The 22,238-nt window shown below is 40.1% G+C and overlaps 1 protein-coding gene across 6 annotated transcripts in view; it reads left to right on the top strand.

The window, feature by feature from the left end:
* lpp (LIM domain containing preferred translocation partner in lipoma) overlaps nucleotides 1-22,238 on the top strand; it is a 207,297-nt gene that overhangs the window by 8,321 nt on the left and 176,738 nt on the right. For 5 of the 6 annotated variants that reach the window (XM_085152077.1, XM_085152074.1, XM_085152079.1 and 2 more), the window contains exon 2: nucleotides 683-754. The gene's annotated coding sequence lies outside the window, so the exon portion shown is untranslated. The other variant, XM_085152078.1, reaches the window with a different exon arrangement.

Here is a 22,238-nt window from a genome sequence, read left to right as displayed (position 1 = left end):
TTTGGAGGGACTAAAATATTATCACAATGTTTTCACCCTTTTATCTTTCAATTCAGAATTAGGTTTTAGCCTCTCTTTTTTTTTTAAGTTTTGCTCCAATGTTGGCTGGATAAATTGGACATTCAACATTTTTACTGGTTTGGTACCATCAGATGGAAGTCAGATCAGCCAAGCTCATTGAACCTGTCTGCTGGAGTATGTAGTGTCTTAAATTTGACGCCTAATCCCTACAAAGTAATGAGATGCTTTGACTTGAACACATGATGGCCAGTGCAAACAAATTGGTCCTTCACCTGTCAGGAATGCATTTATATTAAATTTTAGTCTGTTAGTTCTCTCTGCTAAATAATTGTTGTGCTGTGGTAAAATATTTTCTGCGGTGTCACTTGTCAGCATTGTTGTTCCCGCTCTACATCTTTGCTATGAAGTATTGCTCCCAGAGGGGTGACAGGTGCCTGACAGACTCAAATTTAAATGGACAACCAGCGCTTAGGTTCATGCACGATTTATAGGAAGCCTGCCCAAAGTTCATCTTTCTGCTGATGAACAACACAGTCATGGAAAAGAAAATGTGTGTGAGATGTCAGGACCTACTTACCATGCCAGTGTGGGTCCTGCATAGCACAATTAAAGTTGTGTAATCCATTTGAGTAACACTGAGGTTTTTTTTTTTATTTCTCAGTGTCAACAGACTTCAACGTACGGCTTTCATCGTCTTCCAGAAACACTACAGCGACGTCAAAGTGGAGAAAAAGTAAGAGAGCTTTTTTGCTTTGCTGTGTTTTACCTTTTTACATGTTGCTGTGTTTTCTGTCACGTGGTTCTAGAGCTTGGTTGGAAGGTTAAGTGTACTAATTTCCACACTGTAGAAATGTAGGGACTTCATGTTCTACCATAAAAGCAGCATGCCCACAATGAAGCTTTTATGATGGACTCAGTGTTAAACAGTACGAGGAGTTACTTGTTAATCATTGTGTTCCTTCCAGTGAGGATTCCTATGAACTTGTTATTGCTCTATTATCTTCGTGAGCTTTTGTACATCAGGTGTAATGGCACTTATCAGCAAGCCTTAGTGTGGAGACAAGTGAGTCGTGCAAATGCAAGAAAAAAACTTAACATATTAGCTGCCACTTCCAAAATACATCGCAATCTCCAACTTGTTTTGGTAGTGGATGTGCATTGTGGGTAATGTAGGCATTACGAATAAAAAAGAATGCTTGGAATCATCTTAATTACCTCCACAAAGGAGGCTATGTTTTTGGTAGCATTTCTATATTTTTAAACACAATAGCTCAAAAAGTTTTGAATGAAATATTATCAACTTTGTGAGGGTGTAGAGTGGGGTCATGTTAACAATCCATCCAAACTTGGCTTGCATCCACCAAAGGTGGTCAAGGTTAACTTATTGATTTATCGGTTGGAAATGGACATTTGTGGTATCAAGTACAATATAAATGACTTAAAATATAATGTCAGATTTGACCTCTTACCTTTCTTTGAAGGTAAATGATCTAAAGGTCAAAGTTATAGTAATGCTATTTAAAACTATATCTCTTACTGCCATTGATAGAATAAAGTCATATTGGGTATGGTGTATAGGAAATCTAAATATCATGTTTTTTGTACTTTTGCAGTTCAAATAAGGTCAAATTTTCAGAAAGTCTTTTATTATTAAAAGTATGCTTAAAAATTGTCCTGTCTTTGTTTGTTTTGGCAACACTTACTGATATATTAGAGATTCTAAATATGTCATCATAGTTTGCATCTAAACATTATGTGAAATTTGACCTTTGACCCTACTATTACCTTGCTTGATTGTGAGTCTGTCAGTGATAAAGGAGACCAAATGGCTTCATTCTTTCCCCTCACACTGTTTCATAGGCAGAAGATTGAATCCAGTCTGAAGAAGTTCAGTGTTTCCCACGCAGACTTTACCCTAGCAGGTCACTGTTGTGTTTCAGCAGTCGCCCAAATATGTTTTGATACGCATTACTTTGGTAGGGTGATGCCACCAATAATTTACTCGCCCTTATGTTATGTTGAAATTTCAGTTCCTGCTAACCAACTGGCTCTGGCAATTCCTGTCTCATGCTTCAACCTACCAGGCAGTTGATTTCTTTCAGTCCAGAAAGTTTTTACCCCTCAGCCTTAAAAGACTGATGTCGTTTTTTTGCTGGGTGAGTGTACAGGCAGGCAGCGTGGACACCTAAGTTTGTGATAACTCAAGAATAAAGCAATGTAGGAGGTTCAAACTGATATCACAGGGATATACTTTTTAAATGATTCCTATTATTTATTATTAGTTCCAATGTACAGCACTTTGTGTCGGCTATGGGTGTTTTAAAGAGCTTTTTAAATGAAGATGCCATGGTATGATATCTACCAAAAATCTCAGATGAGTTTGATTCTCCAAGACCTCAATATTAAGGACAAAGGTTAGAGGACAGAGATCAACTTTTCGAAAAGTCTTGTGATTCCAATAACTGGAAAATGATGTAGGAGCTTCAGATTGATACCATAGATGCATCTACCAAAAATCTCAGAGACCTCGACCTCGAGGTCAGGGTAAGCTTTCTAAAAATCTTGATTCTTGATCTTGAAAGACGATAGCAGATATGGTGGACACACCTTTAGGTTCATTAGGTTCATCCAGCACAGACTTGGGGAATAATTTTGACCATAAAGCATATCTTACAAGGTAAACCACTGCTTGCAGCCAGTCTTCCATGTGATGTCTGTGGGTTCAGATGGGACCCCCTCCCCTCCCCCCAAGTGGCAGCGGTCTGAGGTGTTTAATGGACCTGTACACAAGCACAGAGAGCTGATGAACTTCTTCAAACCAGTAAGCGCTGCAGGTGGCCTTGTGAACTTTTCATCCTTCAGATAGATCTTGTTGACTGAAGCGTGTCTTATAATTGTCTTGGATTGAGCTGAACTAAACAGCAAGTGACTTTGGGTGTTTTATGTGGGTGGAAAACACACCCCAGTAAAGGAAAGTGGTGAACTTCATAATCAAAATGAATGTAAAAAAAAGTGATTGTTTTCTTTTTATTTTGTTTGCATGATCATTAGAAGCCAAAATCAAGAAAAAATCGGACTGTCATGGCCAAATGCTGGTTGTAGGAGTCTTCTCTGTCCTCTGTGAATTGCAGGGTCATTTTAACCAACACCTGTGTCAGGTGGAGCTCCAACGTGTCAATCTCACAAGGCTGCAAAGCAGAATCGGGATTACCATCTAAAGTCCAGGAGGGACAGTCACTAGACAGGCAGCTGATTTTTGCTTTGAGATTTATCATCAAGTATTACTTAATGATTTGTTTTGGAAAGCTTGGGTGCGCCTCCGTGCTGCCACCTGATGCTTTCAAGTTCTGTGCAAAGACTGAAGTTGCATCAGACTGGCTTATAAGCGCCTTTACGTCTTTGCATAAATGAGTCGTGAAGTTTTTAAGGCTCTTCTGTGTTTACATTAGAGTCAGGGGGAAAGCTTTGACTTCTCATTTAACTGTTCAGACTGACTTTGAGTCAGATTTCTATGAAGTTTGTTACAGAAAACGATTCCCCGCATTAGAAATGAGGGAACCAAAAACGGAAAATGACTGTATCTTGAAGTGTCAGTGAATGGTCTTCTCCTGTGGGATTTGAATGAAGTGGGCTGAGCTGTTTCAGGAAATGAGCACTCTCAAGCCAAGTTGCTCCTCAATACACTTCCAGTCAATGCAGGGCGTTGTAATGTTCTCTCCTACCGGCTGTTTAGCGGCTGACCTATGGCACTCGTGGGGCGTAATCAGACTTTAATTACACCCTCTTAATCACTTGAAGACAATCTGTGCGACAAGACCGCTCCTCACAGCACGTGGGCTGTTTTTACCTGCTAATCTGGCCCTGCTTTCCTGGTTAATAGGGAGTGAATTATATTGATATTCACTTTATTTTGCATTTCTTGGACATTCCTGTACTTTTGAGGCCGCTCACTTTTTCTTTTCTTTCTTTCCTTTTTTAAGCGATATTCTCTTAAATATAAGAGCAAGCTCACACTGTCACCCATCTTAGGTCAGACTCAACCCAAAACAATGTAAAAAGTCTCTACAATCATCATTATTATTCCAAGTGAAAGGTATGCACCGCAGAACTGGCTCCGTGGAGTGACTCTGGCTCACAGAGTATGGCATTCCAAGCTAAAAGCAAACCAAACTGATATTGCCCTCCAATACCGTCTTCATATTTTCTCCATATTTGGAAGTGTTTACCTCCTCATGATGGTTGACAGAGGTTGGATGAGGGGATGTGAGTCATTTCAGCTGCACAAGGCTTTCTGGGGGTGAGAGGAGTTTTCCAAGTCACTGCTATTTAGTGAAGCTAGCAGTTTGTGTGCCTCAGTGATCTAAAGAGAAACTGTGAGTATCATTATGTGCTTAATTTATAATCTAATCACTTAAAAGGAGCTTAAGTAGCAGTTTCACACACGTATTTTCTTTGCATATAATGCGGCTGCTTTTGGGAAACCTTTATCGTTATTATCATAATATGAAAAGGTGAGGGGATCGATTTGGATTGTTTCTCTGGCTCACCAGATATTTTCGGAAAATGTTTAAAAAGTTCAGATGAGCGCAGCGCTCCGGTGACACATTTTTCTTACTGCAAGACTGACTTTGTACGCAGATGTCTCAGTTATGCCAGAAAGTTAGAGATGAAGGTGAAAAATGCAAAAAAAAGTGTTATGTCTGACCAAACCGAACACACATTTTTAGGGCAGAACTTTTTAAATAGCCCAGTATGTTTTCCTGTAGCTGTCCTGTGGTTGAGTGTGAGTGAGTGAAGGGCAGCTCAGGTCATTGAAGAATTCTGGTTTTGCAAACAGCCACTCTTACTGATAGCTACACCTTAACAGGTCTGACCTCCCTCCTGGCTCTTACTTTCACACTTCAAACACTTAATGGCAGCTGCCTGGTAGTTTTTTCCCACTTCACAAGTCGAGCAAGAGGTAAATGATTTTACTTTGCTGCGAGGGCTCAGGCTGCTGATTTTAGTGATGGTGTGGTCTGATTATCTAATTACTTCTATCTCTAAATTACACTGGGACTCTGTAAGCCTTTTAACCTGAGAGATAAACTGCCTGCGTAAATGTTTCCTTTTAATTTGTGTTTTATTACATGCCACTGAAAATATGTTTGAAATGATTATTTACACCGTTTAGTGTTAAGTAGCTTCTGCCTTTGTGGGAAAAACTTCTCTGAGCCATGGGGGTCAAACACGTGACCTTTTAGGGTGTCCTGAGATATCTGGTGACAGATATTTAGTAGGGCTGCTCAGTGAGGGCAAGCATTATGCATACAGTGAGAATCCAATTATTTTCTAATGTAATAATTCTGATAATTGTTAACTTGAAATTTTAAGTAACTGAAAAGCAGACTGGTTGTCTTAAAGCTCAAATGTGCTTCTATTGCAGGAACCTTATGAAGTGTTATTTATTTTAATGATAGTTGTAAAGTGGCATCAATATTTATAGGGTCTTTTTTAAGAAATTTAAGAAAATGTTAAGTCTGTGTTATCTTGCTAAGCAAAAGTTTCTATATTTTAGTGGAATTTCTGACTATTTAACCAATATAAATGTATTTTTTCCCCAGATTTTCCTTTGGGGGAAGGACGAAACCTCCTTGAGGGAAGCTCTAAAATTTAATCAGAAAAAACCTCAACCAGATTTATAATTATCTTAAATAAATATTGAGCTCCAGCTCTGGGTTTTTTTGGATTGTGAGCCAGCAGGGAGTGAGCGTTAGGGGTTTTTATGATGTTTTTATTATAAACAAGCTAAAACTCTTACATGGGTGCTGTAAAGAGGGACAAACAGAAGTTTCTTCAGTATTCCTATTAAGAAGAATGAGATGGCTGATCAGTTTTGCTGGTTTAATAAGCAGTGACACGCGCCGATCACGGTGTTACATCAGTCTTTAGGGGCATCTCTAATACTCTTAAAATGACTTAATCTGGTCTCGCTCTTCTTTGCGTATCCTTAATTTCAAGATGCTGGCACACCCAGATTGGAGGAGATTCTCTTTCTCTAAAGTCAAGTCTTCCAAATGAATCTCGTCAACAAATTAAGGCATGATTAACAGGAGCAATTTCACTGAGGAACCAGCTGAGCTGAGGAGAATCAAGCTAAAGTGGAGGAGATTATCTTTCCTATTAAGGAGAATCACTTTAGGGTTTGATTGCTTTCTGTTTTTCTGTTGAACTCCTGTTTACTCTGTAACTAATGATGTTTTCTTTACAGCCATTTTCCTGTGCTGCTTAGACCTTTAGAGTGCAGATCAAACTCACACGTGTTTGGTGCGGCTCCTGTTTTCTCCTGTGGCATCAGAGATGATGGACGTGACATATTCAGGAATTAGTCAAGCTTTGGAACGTGTGCTTTTTGAGGAAAATCAAAATACGCAAATCTTTATTCATATGTCAGAATGTGTGTGGCTGGGCATCTTGATTTAGTGGTTTTCCTCGCAGCTGAGGCTGAATTTTCTTTCTCTCGCACTCGTGCTGGATAGAGTGAGTCAATAAACAATCTCCGATGCATTATTTTTCAGGACAAGTCAAAGCTTTGGCCGCGCCCCTCATTTTATTGTTGATTTGGCAGCATGCTGGTGGCCTTTATCATGTTTGAACACCAATCATCACCTCAGTTTAAGGTCTTTGGCACTTTGAAGTAGGTTTTCCTCAACACTTTGCCTGCATTGATTGTCTGCGTTCCCATTGCAAAAAGAGGCCCGCACCCTGCGCTTAATGTTGTGATCCACCTTCTTGTTTGGCAGGTTGTCAGATTTGTGTTGACCTGTCTGGGCCAGGCATACGCCGACATATTTCATAATAATCGAGTCTCTAACTTTTGCTTAAATTTACTGTGTTTCGGTTTTGTTGTAGAGCTCAGACTTTCCCTCCGTACGCTGCCAGTGAACTCTCGGCTCCCGAGGCCTGTGGCCATGAATTGTGTTCTCTTAAGTTCAAGTTTGGATTTTCCACAATTTGTTAGATTTAGTTTGCGGTCAGTGTGTGCATACCTCTACCTAAACTGAAAATTCACTGCACACCATGCAGGAGGAAAACTGCATCCAGATTAGCTTGATATTTAGAACATCACCATGATGTGTCCTTATTTAAATCGGATATTTATTCCAACTTAAACAAGTCCAGTTTTACTGGTAAACGATTCTATCCTAAAATCTCTTCATACTGATCCAGGTTGACTCAGAAATGTCATCAATTCTATGTTGGGCCAACTGCCATCTTTGACAGGATCTTCCTTTTTCAGAGGTAAATATTACCATAAAAAAGAAGCTCAATATATTTTGGTACTTTTAATTGATCATTTACAAAATAACATTTGAAAGAGAAGAAAAAGGAAGAAAAAAAAGAAGCAATTTAGGGCTTATAAATACAGAAAACTCCATAATTTGACCCATCAGGGCGAGCTGAAAGGAAAGAAGGGAGGCCCATCTCTAAAATGATTTATTGAAACTACTTGTTTTTTTTTTGTTTTTTTTTTAAAGGCACTGTTTTCTGCTTGAGTAGAACAAAACAATGTCAGACCACTCCCTCTCGTGCTCTTGCTGCCCTTTGTTTTTGAAATTCCCATCTTTTGTTCTATTGATTTTTCCTACTAGTTTATACGTTCTCAGTTTCTGGAACACAGAAGGGACTCGCTGAGGAGCAGGGACTTTTTTTTTGGAGGCATGAACCAGTAAAAAAAACAAAAAAACATTTTTTTTGATCAAACTATGAAGTTCCTGAAAGGGTTCCCACAGAACTTCCTCTTGCCTAAAATGTTTTCTTGAGTCCAGTTTCAGATGTCAGCATCAGCCTTTAATTCGTATTTTTTCTGGCACGTCTGAGCCTCATAACTTCACAAGTACAGGAGATATCCCTGCGACATTTTCAGGGATGAAAAATACATTTACGCTCCGTTTAAATCTGCAACCAGATCAATTTTACACCCACTCCAAGTGTCACAATCTAAAGCTAAGATCTGTTTTTGATCAGAACAGGGTTTTTTTCTATAACCAGCTCTGAGCATCAGGATGATGTAATATGTCATAGTTTGAATAAACTGCAACGGTTTAATGTCTGTGACGTAGAGAAACAGAAACAGCCACTGGTAACCTGGATCTTTGATCTGATTTCAGATAATTCACTAGAGAAAACTTCAAGGCATCAAGGCCCTCACTTTTGAAAGGTCTCCTTTATAAAAAAAATCTTTTTACCCAAGACTCTTTTTCTAGCCATGATACCTTTTGTATTAAAACTGTTTCTATTAGTCTTATAATAAGACTTTAAGCAAGTGTAGCTTAGGGTGGTAAAATGGAACATAAAAACACTGGTGCCTATATAATAGACAGATGTCATTAATCTTATTCACATATATAAGTGATGGTCATGATACTCATATGATTCATCTTGATTCCCAAAGGGAGTGATGAAGGCTCAAAACGTGCTGGAAAGAATGACATGATTTAAAGAGCGTTAAATCTTAACCCCCTGCCCTCTCCTTTTGTACTTCAAGGGCCTGCAGCTCAGAAAATATTCATAAAATGTTGGAGAATTTCTGCACATTTCAGCGCAACAGAACAAGTTTTTGTTTCTGAGCAAGTTGAGGTGAAAGTCCTCATTAGATTTTTCGTGGAGAGGAGCCATCGTCATAACAGTAAATATTTCACACAGTAAAGGACGAGAGGTGCCCCAATCATTTAGGATCAGATGCCACTAAATGATTAATCTCAGATTAGACAGAAGCTTGAGGCTAATGGGACACTTTACACTTGCTTGGCACGCAGTGACAGATGCTGGCCTCTAAAGACCATCAAATTACTGAAGCATGCAGTTGGCAAAACACGGGGCTGTTAATGAAGTGCCAGAACATCTCAACTCCAAAACATAAAACAGATTGGAATGATGAAAGGACGAAGAATTCAGATTTTACCTTTGTATGCTGTGAAACCAAGCGATTTGAAACGCTTATTATTAGCACTGTAAATGACCTGAAACTTCTTTAACCAGAATCAGACTCATACATTTTGGAACATTTATTTTTTGTTTGTGTGTAAAAGTCTGTTGTTGCCCAGAATTTGCCTTTTGTTCTCATAAAGTCAATGAGACTGGGGGAAATACCATAGCATAAACCTCTCTTTTGAGGTTGATTTAAAGTCGAGGAGGAACTGTAGGCAAGAGAGGAAGTGGTTGGTAAAACCTAAAGTTTCAAAGTTTTGTGTTTGGAGTGGATTTCAGTGCTCTCTGCCAGTGTTTGAGAAGTTAAGGCAGTGCTTACAATGCTTAATTGACTGGGAAGAGTTGTGGTTTTCCATTACATCAGGCTCGGTACAATTCCTAATCTTACTGTGTCATTTTAACTCTGACTGTGGTGTCAGCAGTTGAAGTTTTACCCCATCACTCCTTGAAAGAGCTGCATATATCAGTCTCCCGTGCCCACTTGGCTCATTGGCAGGATTAATTGGCAACAAGTCCCCCGTGGTCCAGGAACGTAGTTACCTACTGACCCAAATCATTATCCTGACTGGAAGCCACTGTCTCCACTCCACCGGCTCACACCTGGGACTGAGTCTTCACGTAACCTCGCATTCGTCCCCGATGCACCCGTATATCATGACTTCAGTTTTCTGTATCTGCAAGAAACAGGCTGTGTATGCAAAACGGAGGCATGACAGGCTATTCGTTACCCTCAAGGCCATTTTGTGGTACTTGTATGTAATGTTTTGGGATTAAGCAAATATATCTTCTGATTTCGACTTGTGATTTGGGGCTTATTCGTGTTAGCGTGGTAGCTTCTTTTCAGGAACTGATGTACTTAGATTTCAGGCCATATCTGTTGCAAACAGGGTTTTCCCCTATTTGCAGCAGATATGAGGTGTTTGTTTGAAGCAAACAAAGCTCTATCAGCTGAAAAGGATGTTTGCTTTGACAGCACAGCTTTGACAGATTGGAAACGTGAGTCTCTGCTAAAGCTAGACAAACCCGTAATGAGTGTTGTTGTCCTAGCAGAATCATAAAAGTTTTACAGATGTAATTGTTTATTATTGTTTTCTAGAAAAAAAAATGTGAGAAATTTGTAAAAGAGCTTGAAAGCATCTGACTGAATAGATGACTGGTTGTCAACTGTTGAGATTAGCCCTGTGCATGGGGCTGCACAGCACTAATGAGCTAACCGCGCTAATGCGTTGACAAGCTAACCAGGCTAACGCATTGGCGAGCTAACCGTGCTAATGCGTTGACGAGCTAACGCGTTGACGCCGTGCAGCCCCACGCGCGGGGCGATCTGCGCTAACTTGCTAACGGAGATTTGCCGCGTTAATGCGGTTATGGCGTTAACGTCATTTTGACAAGATTAACGCTGACAGCACTAATTTAAACATTTTAACAAGCTCACTTTGAAGTTCTAGTCCAACAATACAGTTAAAAAAATAAATAAATAAAAGAAAGAAAGAAGAAATGGCATCTAGAAAGTGACCTTTGCTGTATATTTAAAAATCACCTCAATGGTAATTCTTTATTTTGTCTGGTAATAATACTGATTGAACTTTATTGGATTCTGAAAAACGATATAGCAACAAACATATACATTTAAAAATAAAATGCCATGGCTTAACTAAATGGAAAGCATTTATCTGCAGAAATAAGAGCAGTAATGCAACAAGGTTCAGACTCTAAAGTGCCTTTAATGCTATTACAAGTATTTGGAAAGAGGTGGAGGGGACTTCCACGTATAACATAAAAAGAAAGCTTCTCTGTGGGTCCACATTTGCATTTACTTGCACCATTCACATGTCAGATATAATACATGAGCGGTCAAAGGGTATGCTCTAGGTCTTAGTGAGTTGGGCTAGAATCCGCTTGGTTAATGGATTATCCAATTTTACATTATACACTGCTGCGTGCAATGCGAGTTTGGTAACAACGTGCGGCCTCCCTCGGCGCTCACATACAGCGCTTTCACGTAATATGGCTTTGTTGTTGTTTTAAGCTCCCTGATAGGTTTAAGCTCAGGGTGAAAGGGGGCCTTCTGTGTCAGGTCTGAGGTCACTTTTGTTATCATCAGACAGATCCAGTACATTAATGATCTAATCTCTTAAAACCCTCTGCTGGCCCAACTTTCATTTGTTGTAGAAGGATCAAATTAAAAAGAGCCATATTAACCAAAGCCCTAAATTTGTTTTGCCACTTTTCAGGGATTGCACTTGTTGGCCTCGAGCTCTAGTCTGTGTAAATGCAACTTTTTTCTGATGCTGATGATTAAAGTGTTGCAAAATAAGCCTTGGGCATTTTTCTAGTATTTAGAGTTTATTTCTAAGAAAAATGGTTATTTTCAAGTTTTGGTTTTAATAAATATGATGAGACATCAGTATTTGTTTACAACTAAACTTTATTTTTTTCCCGTCTCCTTTGTGGAACGTTAGTCTCGTGTGGCTGAACAGTGAGAAGGGATAGTTTTCTCTGTTGACGCAGAAAAAACTCTTCCCACTTCTTTCAGAGCGGTTAAGAGGGCAAAGGTTTAAAAACAGTGAATATGACACCAGTGTTTGTAATTTGATGGACCATTGAGGTGTAGTACAAGCTGACCTAGAACATTTGATGACTCATCTAAATCCTCCCCCCGCCCCCCCCCCAAACATTCAGTCATTTTTTGATATATTATGAAAATTTCCCTCTTATTTTAAAAAGTCCCATCACTGAAAGCCAGCACTGTCTGGCCCTTACTGTTTGCTTCTCAGGTTGCTTTTGTGCCAGTTTTTTGACATCATTTAGCTGCTTGTGGCTCTCATCGCACGGTTGTATGGTCAGGCAGCATTTTTCCTTTTTATTTACAAATCCTTTGAAGCCGATGACACACAAATGCTTTCAGTGTTTTTTTTTTTTTTTTGTGTGATTCTCACAGTGCTCTCAGCTACTGTAAATATTTGGATCAGCACAGCACTCATCACTGTCACTTCTCCCTGACTGACTCATCAAAAATAAGAAGGCTGGGATTTATGATATCGATACTGGCAACGATTTTGGAGGAGAAACTGATCCTGGCTGTCACTCATAAGCCAGTTTATGATCTACAGTGGGGCAAAAAAGTATTTAGTCAGCCACCGATTGTGCAAGTTCCCCCACTTAAAATGATGACAGAGGTCAGTAATTTGCACCAGAGGTACACTTCAACTGTGAGAGACAGAATGTGAAAAAAAAATCCATGAATTCACATGGTAGGATTTGTAAAGAATTTATTCGTAAATCAGGGTGGAAAATAAGTATTTGGTCAATAACAAAAATACAACTTCCAAAACACACCCGGGCGGTGTGTTTTGGATCATTGTCATGTTGGAAGACCCAGCCTCGTTTCATTTTCAAAGTTCTCACTGATGGAAGGAGGTTTTGGCTCAAAATCTCACAATACTTGGCCCCATTCATTCTGTCCTTAACACGGATCAGTCGTCCTGTCCCCTTGGCAGAAAAACAGCCCCATAGCATGATGTTTCCACCCCCATGCTTCACAGTAGGTATGGTGTTCTTGGGATGCAACTCAGTATTCTTCTTCCTCCAAACACGACGAGTTGAGTTTATACCAAAAAGTTCTACTTTGGTTTCATCTGACCACATGACATTCTCCCAATCCTCTGCTGTATCATCCATGTGCTCTCTGGCAAACTTCAGACAGGCCTGGACATGCACTGGCTTCAGCAGCGGAACACGTCTGGCACTGCGGGATTTGATTCCCTGCCGTTGTAGTGTGTTACTGATGGTGACCTTTGTTACTTTGGTCCCAGCTCTCTGCAGGTCATTCACCAGGTCCCCCCGTGTGGTTCTGGGATCTTTGCTCACCGTTCTCATGATCATTTTGACCCCACGGGATGAGATCTTGCGTGGAGCCCCAGATCGAGGGAGATTATCAGTGGTCTTGTATGTCTTCCATTTTCTGATGATTGCTCCCACAGTTGATTTTTTCACACCAAGCTGCTTGCCTATTGTAGATTCACTCTTCCCAGTCTGGTGCAGGTCTACAATTCTTTTCCTGGTGTCCTTCGAGAGCTCTTTGGTCTTGGCCATGGCGGAGTTTGGAGTCTGACTGGTTGAGGCTGTGGACAGGTGTCTTTTATACAGATGATGAGGTCAAACAGGTGCCATTCATACAGGTAACGAGTGGGGGACAGAAAAGCTTCTTACAGAAGACGTTACAGGTCTGTGAGAGCCAGGGATTTTCCTTGTTTGAGGTGACCAAATACTTATTTTCCACCCTGATTTACGAATAAATTCTTTACAAATCCTACCATGTGAATTCATGGATTTTTTTTTTCACATTCTGTCTCTCACAGTTGAAGTATACCTCTGGTGCAAATTACTGACCTCTGTCATCATTTTAAGTGGGGGAACTTGCACAATCGGTGGCTGACTAAATACTTTTTTGCCCCACTGTAACATTGAAGAAGATGTTTTTGTAACCTATAAACAGGAATAGCTGTGTTCTGGTTTCCTCTAGCATCCCCTTTGCTCAGTGTGGCTCCGAACAGACATCTGCATGCATGCCTTTTTTGTGGCCCCACAGTCTCTCCACTTAGACTGCATATTACAGCCCACCAACTACACATGTGACATTCAGGTAAATAGGAAAGACTACTTGTCCATGGTGTCTCCAACTAGCTGTGTTGGTGTGTAAACGCAACTTAAGTTTTTGAGAGCCCTCATTATTTAGGTCTCGTCTAATCCTTTACACTTTTACTTAGGCATCAGTCACACAGGCTTGGAGACCAGTTGGCATCCCCCTGGCAACCAGAAGGTGCTGAGAAAAATGTGTGTTTCCGTGCCTGTTTGGCGACTGGTTGCTGGAGTTTGTTGGTAATTGCTTGCATAACATTGGTCGCAGTGGATTATGTGGTGCAGCACCAAAATCCTGCTTGTGATTGCTTTAGCACATTGCTATGCTTGTCTGTAGTTAGTATAGAAGACCTGTCACTCTGTTTGCTTGCAAACACTCACAAACTACAAACTACTAGTGGTTCGAAAGTGAACAGTGCTACACAAACAGGAAATAAAAGTCATTTGCCTTCAAAGTAGAAGTTTCACCTTTTGAAATGTGTTTGTTATAACTGTTATTTTGAAGGTGAATGTTCTGCATTTGTGGTTTGTGTCACGTTTTTCATGTTTCACTGCTGCTCCATGGTTAGTGAGTGTTTTGCAGACATTTTAGTATCTTCAGTGTAAAATACAGGCGATTGTGGCAATCTACCTGCAACCAAAGCAAATGGTGTGAGATTTTTTCCCTTTGTCACTGAGCCCTCACACCTTACAGCAAATCAGTGGATCAACATTTCAGTGTGTGAACTGCTTTGACATAAAACATCAGATCTTAGCAAAAGCTCTACTTTGCATGAAGCAAATCTAGTGTTTTTGTGTTATGTATATTTACGTGTGGTTTTACTGAACATATTGGTTTTAAAAGGTCTTTGAGACTCCAGCTCCACAGATTTTCTCATTGGAACAGCTCTGAGCCCTCACAGATTTATCAGAGACGCATGTAAAAGTCTGAGAGTCTATGAGGGGCGATCGTGGCTCAAGAGTTGGGAGTTCGCCTTGTAATCGGAAGGTTGCCGTTTCAAGCCCCAGCTTGGACAGTCTCGGTCGTTGTGTCCTTGGGCAAGACACTTCACCCATTGCCTACTGGTGGTGGTCAGAGGGCCCGGTGGCGCCAGTGTCCGGCAGCCTCGCCTCTGTCAGTGCGCCCCAGGGTGGCTGTGGCTACAATATAGTTTGCCATCACCAGTGTGTGAATGGGTGGATGACTGGTTGTGTAAAGCGCTTTGGGGTCCTTAGGGACTAGTAAAGCGCTATACAAATACAGGCCATTTACCATTTTTACCATGATGGTGGACTTGGGACTGGTTTGTAGGGGCAAGTAGGGAACAGGAGGGAGGGACGTGCAGAGATGCAGTTTTCCATATGCAGCATGGTTGTTATTATATTCAAGGTCTAGGGTTTCCGTTTGAAACATGCAGGTATAATCAGGAGAACAAACCAGTTAATAGGCAAACAACATATACAGGTAACAGAAAGGCGGGAAAGGATGGTCCCTGCAAGGCAATATTAAACAGGCTAGGCAGGTGGGGGGATTAGGTAAAACTTGGTGGGGGCAACCTGTGGACAGGTGTGGAAAATTCCCGAAAGCAGAGTGGAACTTTCCAGAAAACTCTGGGAGTTTAGAGGGGGAACTGTCTGAATGTGTCTGTAGAAGATGCACTTATATACAGGTGTGACCAAAATTCCTTAAAGAAAATCTCAGTGTGAACGAACAGTGTGTACATGTGAATTTGCAAGTGATGCAGACTGACATGAGTACAAACAATCTTTAACCTGCCAGCTCCGTAGCACAAAGTCCGTGCAGAGGAAGGCAAAGACCCGTTTAACTCGCAGTGAGCAAGTGGGTGTTGTCTGTCCCACCCTCGCCTAAATCAAAGAGACCGTTTTCATCAGCGAGAAGGAGTCTGAAGTGGACCATCTAGTGTTGTGGAAGGGCTGGCCTCATTGATGTTTCAAAACACACTCGCACACCAGAAGAGTTTTACTTTTACAACTCCAAGCTGCAGATGCAGCTCCCCTCATTTGTGCACCTTTATTGCCGAGATCAAAGGAAGTGACAAGCTCACTAAACAAAAGTCGAACTGGGTTACAAGGATAAGCAGTTAAACAGTCATAAAGGCTGTAAACAAGATCACAGTTTAGTCTGATGATGTTGGCAGTAATCTGTAATTGCACAGGAACATTGTGTGTCCGCACAAATATGACAAATGCAGTTAATGTTAAACAGGAAGTGGGACAGTAATCTGTTGTAGACAGCTCGCGTTGTATTTTTCCTGGTACATTTTGTTTACTCTTCAAGGACCCAGCAAAATGTTTTTTTTTTTAAATTCTGTCAGTGAACCTTTGTGTAATTATACCACAAAATGTGTAGTTACAAATTCAAACCTGGAGCTGAAGTCTGTAGTCTTATTTTTTTTGGTCCACGTGAAGCTCTCACGAGCGGTTAACATGTCAGGTGTAGAGCAAAGCAGCCACTTGTCTCCTTATAGGTTATTGTCCCTGCACTTGAGTCTGCCCTCGGGCCTATTCGTGCAAGCCCACTGGTCCTGAACTGTGCCTAGTTCAGAAAAGGGTGCCGTGCACTAATTTAATCTGAACATGGCTTTCACTTTTCTCTAGTGCTGGAAAGAAGTGGTTATAAATACACCATAAAGCCCAGGAAAAAGGGCAAGGTGTTTACAGGGATATGTATTTTTCATTGCTTTGGTCTACCTTTTCGGGCTGTAAACATTAAGGCCCAATCAAGTTGTCCGTTGTAGGAGCACTTAGAAAGCATGTGTCCACAGAGGAAATGGACCCAGCTTCAGACCTGGCAGATCTGTGTGACAAGTTTGGGTCAGCTGTGCAACGTGAGCATTCACAAACATCACATACCCCGTTAAAAACAGCAAAGTGGTCCAGAGTGCAGCATGGAGTTGAAGGTTAGAACAAAGGTGATGCGTGTACAGTGTTTTTAAACTCTTTTAATTCCATCTGTCGTAACCTGATGGGGAAAAAAAGAGCTTTTCAGGACCTAAATTACTTTTCTTTGACAGATTGTGGCTCTTTAGAATTGTGTAAATGGTCTAATGTACTTGGATGATCAGTTCTGTTTGATAGGAAAGTGGTCTATCTGAACAGTTAATGGCTTTGATAATTTTAGCATTTAGCTCATTGTCTTTTTTCCTTGGAAAATACTTCAACCTAAGTTATCATAATGGATGTGGCATTGAGTGAAATTGCCTCATTTTATTAAGTTGCTATCAAAAAAAGATTGCACATTTCTTTGCCCATGTCTCTTTAATTTATTAGTGCAGCTTTGTTACTGCCTAGCTAACAAAGGTTTTCAAACTACAGCAGAGTTGAAGGAGAGTTCAGAGTAGTACTAGGTGACAGTACAGTGGAGTACACAGGTAAGCAGGGGGAGAGAGTCAGGAATGACATGTAGTACATGGCCCATATGGACTGGAAGCCGGGTGCCTGCAGTAGGCCTTCACCTTCTGGGTTGCTTTCACAACCTGCTGAGCTATACCAAGTGGTTTTATTTGAATAATAATTTTGTTCTTGTAAACAAATGACAATAAGAAGCCAAAATAAGCAGTAAAACTTTTTTAAAAAAACTTTCTTTTTTCCATTACGAAACGCTTATTTTATGTACAGATGGTTATGGTTTTTACCCCTCAGTGATAAAAGACTGATGGGTATTGTCGTCATCCTGTCAGCTGAGCAGGCAGGCACCCACGTTTGTGAGCGTGATAACTCAAGAAAGAAGTGATGTGGGAGTTTCAAATTGATACCAGACCTGTATCTACTAAAAACCTTCGACAAGTTTGAATATTGGTGACCTCGACAAAGGCCAAGTTTTCTGAAAATCTTGGGAATGTAAGAACTCAAATAAGACGACATAAGATTTTGAAATTCATACAACAGGTGCATCTGCTTAGGTGGCTGAGAGATAAACCTAGTCCCACACGTGAGAAATTTTTGGTCACGGCAGAAAGTACAAGAGCACTAAAAAATTAAGTAAAAAGTAAAGAAAGAGGTATTACTGGCTGCTGCCAGTATCTTTGAAAGTGGAATAGTCACCATTTTTGCCACAGGGGTCTGTTTTGTGTCCAACTCTGTTATCTTTATAACGCTGCCTTTGGGATCTATTTTCAGGAAATACAACATTCCCTTTCACTGTTACGCTGATGACATCCAAATTTACTTCCCCTTGAAACTGGATGTCTCCGTCCCAGTGCTGCCTCTGCTTAACTGTACATGATGTTAAAAAACGGTCAACACATAATTGTATTGTTTCTGGAACTCGTGCCCTTTTGGATAACTTGACTGATACCCTTGGTCCTCTTGCTTGTCATCATTCCCACACTGTAAGAAATCTCTGAGTGTTTTTAGATAGCTCTTTTAAATTGGAGAAGCAAATGTCCAAAGTTGTGAAAACCAGTTTTTATCAGTTACATGAAATTGCCAAAGTGGCGTCTTATCTTCCTACTAAAGATCTAGAAAAACGCATTGATGCCTTCATCACCTCAAGGCTGGACTACTGCAGTTCTCTCTATTTGGGTCTTCAACACTCACCTCTCCATAGCTTGCAGTTAGTCCAAAATGCTTTTTATGTTGTAAGTCAAGTGCACCCCTTTCCTTCACAGTGGTGGATTTTTGCCCCAACCTAAAAGCCCAAGCTCACTCACAGTTTAGTTTAGCTTGAGCCAAAGTGATAGAAAGACAACCTCTGGTAATCAAAATTGATCTGGAAGAAGTAAAGATCTTAAAGAATCTCATAGTTCAACCTGTGGAAGAATCATTAACGGTGGTTTCTGACCCGGTTTATTTTTGGCACCTTGGGACTCCACCACTTTTCCTGTCGCTGATGTGCAGGTCTCCCGAGGGACCAGATCTGCTGCCACCTGGGCCTCTTTGCGCCCCTATTGGCATCTACACGCATCTTACCGATGAGGACCATGGCCCAGCAGATACTAACTCCCCAAATGTCCCTGTGCCCCCCATCGTGCCTAAGTAGTAATTGTGCTAAATTGTGTTGAGATGTGATGTGCGGTAACAGTGACAGGTGCATGCTGCTGTTGCCGTAGTTTGCCAGAGATCGATGTAGCATCGCACGGTGTAATTCAGAGGTCATGGACAACATGACATTTTCTTTCCCACCTCTTTGCTGCACTTTACTTGAAAGAATTTAGTTCTTTTCTGAGTCATATCTCATAAAATATCAATAATGCACATATTTTTTAGATCTAGTATGATGTAAACTTTCCATGGTTAACATTGTTGACATATAAACCTACTTAAATTAAAAAAAAAAGTCGTCCCTTTAAATTCATAACTTTTATTTTTACTTTAGAATCGGTGGTGTTCGGTTATAGTTGCCTCATATACTCTCACAGTGAAAACAAGATCTACTGAGAAAAGCTAGTTGACACTTTTTGATGAAATAAATTGAACAATGAACAACAAATGAACAATAACACAAATTACATCTTCCAGGGCATTCTGGGAATTGTAGTTCAAAAAAGGTTGTTTTTTTTTATTGTGCCTTCAATCCATCTTCTTCCACTTGTCTGTGTTTATTTGTAGAATATATCAACATATATTGGATAAAAATGTGTTATTGGTAGCTAAGCCTTTGTGCCATAATGTACAGCAGGTATTCGTTTTACTTTTCATGAAAGTGAAGTGTTGTCTAATTAAGGCTGAGCTTGCTTGCAGCAGGAGTGGTTTTTCCTCTTTTTTTAAATCTAGATTTGTCATCTTTGTCTTTTATTCATTTATTTTTGATGTGTTTTTTCTTTTTATTAAACAACTGCCACACACAATCCCTCTATTTTTCCTTTTAGAGCTTTGTAATTGGGTAAGTATTATTTTTTTTCTTTGTTTTGTTATTTGTTTTTTAAAATTAGGATTATGTCTGAAAGCAGATGTTTTCTTACAGTTCTAACAGTTATTTTGGAAAAGAAAAAATATGAGTCATATATGCCTGAGATTAGAAAAATGTGCTTGATAAGTTATCTGCTCAGGATTAACGGTGAGCTCCTTCCAGTGTAGCTGAGTGAAATCTCTGTCAGCACAACATTTCTGTTAGACTGTCTCTGTGTTAGACACAAAATAGGTGAAAGCTGCCAAATTAGACCAAATTAGGTCTTATTCTAGCTCACAACCATGTATAGTAGTCATGACCTGAAAGCCTCACTTTTGAATATCATGAGACTTGTGTGCACGTTGTTAATGTAGACTTTAGGAAAATAGTCTTTCCCACACATAATTTTACTCAGTGAAAGACTATAACTAAGTGTGAGAAAAACTAGAGCTTGGAGAAAAATCAAAACTAACTTTACAAAAGGGGACACACATTAGCAATTAATCCTTTTGAGAGAGAGAGAGAAAAATTCAACCATTCAATCACGGATTGACTCCCTTTTATTTTGAAAGCTAGTTTCACCAAACAAACTACTCCTGGTGTTTCCTGTAATGTGTTATGTTTTCAAGGTAGGTCACCACAGAGACGCTTTAAAAATTGAAATCAAATCAAAAAGTACTTAGTACATTTAAAGAAATAAATCCTATAAAATAGGTTTAATAATTAATTTAAGAATGTGTGCTAGGGCTGCCACGATTAGTTGACTAGTCACGATTACGTTGACTATCAAAATCGTCGACGACTAATTTAATAGTCGACGCGTCGTTTGAAGCTTTGTAAGATCACAAAAGACGCAGGAATAAGTAGTAGGATTTAAGAGTGTAATAACAGAGTGAAACAGAAGATGGCAGCACTGCATGTACAAGGATGCCAGCTGCCGTTAAACCCCGAAGAAGTAGCTCTGTCCCAGAATTCATTCTGCGCAGTTTCCAACAATGGCGGCAGCTAGTTTGTTTTAATATTACTCTTATTATTCTTTCTGGGTCACAAAATAAAGGTTTAACATATTTTCAGGCGAGAATGTAGCTGTGTAAACCTCAAATATCTGGTTTAAACTCAGCCGTCTTTCGCTACTCAGGTTAAACATGATATGTAAGTCACTTAGATAACTTAAAAATGATATTGTTTGGCTTTTTTTAGTATTTTATTTGTTCCTGAGTAAATCGGTTTGGCTGAGATTAAAGTTATCGTTTTTACACAGCTGAATAAACGTCAAGCAGACAACTGATTATCAGAAGTGTGAGATGGTAGAGAATATACTCCGGTGTCCTGTTATATTTTAAATAGCAAGGAGCAGACAGCTGAGTTTATTAAAATTTCACCAAAACAATCTGCAAATTTCATTAAAATTTAATAAACTATCATCTTGTCTTTATTTTTAGTTAGCACATACCTTAAACATGCATGCTGGTGCAATAAGCTTTACGTCCAATGGATGCATGATCTGATTAGTCGACTAATCGCAAAAATAATCGGTGACTAGTTGACTATCAAAATAATAGTTTGTGGCAGCTCTAATGTGTGCACACATATATATCCCCACCCCCTATTCCCAGCCCCACCATGAACACAATCTTTGGGAAACCGTAAAAGTTTGAGGGTAGTTTTAAAAAATTTCTTCTTGGACAGATTTGGAACAGCTGCTGTTTCCTACTGCTGCCTTACAGGCACAGAGCTCGTTCACTCTAACGTTGCTTTAAATTCTCTGAGTTGGCCAAGGTTGGCAACGGACAGCAACACGCACACACACCTGGAGCAACTCTATCCCGTGTTTTCCACGATTTCTGGCCAGATCACATTTTCTGCTCAGCTGGACATTTCCCCAGATGTCTGAGCACAGAACGTGCTGGACTCAGACACTCAAAGATCAATCAAATTTAGTGCCCAGGTCTCAGGCCCTCTACTACTCAGGAAACCCATCACAGCCATTGGTCAGGCGTTGGCACTAACGCTAGTCCAGGTTCTCATTTTTTTACCTCAGGAAATCTGGATGTGGCCTCAAAAGTCTGTTTGTGTTACACACACACTCCTGTAAGCTTTGTGTGTGTGTGTGTGTTGCTTCGAGCTGCAGAAAAATAATATTAGCACTTGCTAAACCACCCTGGGTAAATAAAGGTATAAATAAAGAATCCAAACCACAAAGCAGTGGCACGCAACTTAAGTTGATGGTAAGACAAGCAAACAGGAAGTGAGGCATATTTTCTAAACACTTAATAAGGTCCCAAGTTAGCAGTTACTTTCTCAGTCAACATTGCGTGTGCAGATAGCACAGTAGTTATTGTGTGTTTGTGTGTGTGTGTCTGTGTAAAAAGGGTGGCCTTGATGGGGATACTTGGAGGAGAAAAGCTGAAGATGGTGTTATAAGAGAGTGGCCACTTTTCATTGTTTGTATCTGTAGAAGAAAATGGGTCAGGGCAGCGAGCTCTGAAGCATTCTGTCGGCATGCAGCTCAAAGATTCGAGAACAACAGATGAATTCTTTGCACTGGCACGGTGACAGAAGGCTAGCTCACACGTGCGTCAGTACTTCAGCAGATAAATTAGAAGGCAAGGTACATGAAGGAAATATTGGAAAATACCTTTTGTAATACACAATTTTGTGGATTGATCTTTAAATGACCGATTGTCTGCTTTTTTGTTAGCGACTGGGGTTGGATAATTGGTAGAATATTTTCACATCTGGCAAAATCAGTCAGCAGGTTTTTGATTTGTTTTTG

The sequence above is a fragment of the Neolamprologus multifasciatus genome, chromosome 23, assembly GCF_963576455.1.
Source record: "Neolamprologus multifasciatus chromosome 23, fNeoMul1.2, whole genome shotgun sequence".
NCBI lineage: Eukaryota > Metazoa > Chordata > Actinopteri > Cichliformes > Cichlidae > Neolamprologus > Neolamprologus multifasciatus.
This window is presented reverse-complemented; position numbering and strand designations above follow the sequence as displayed.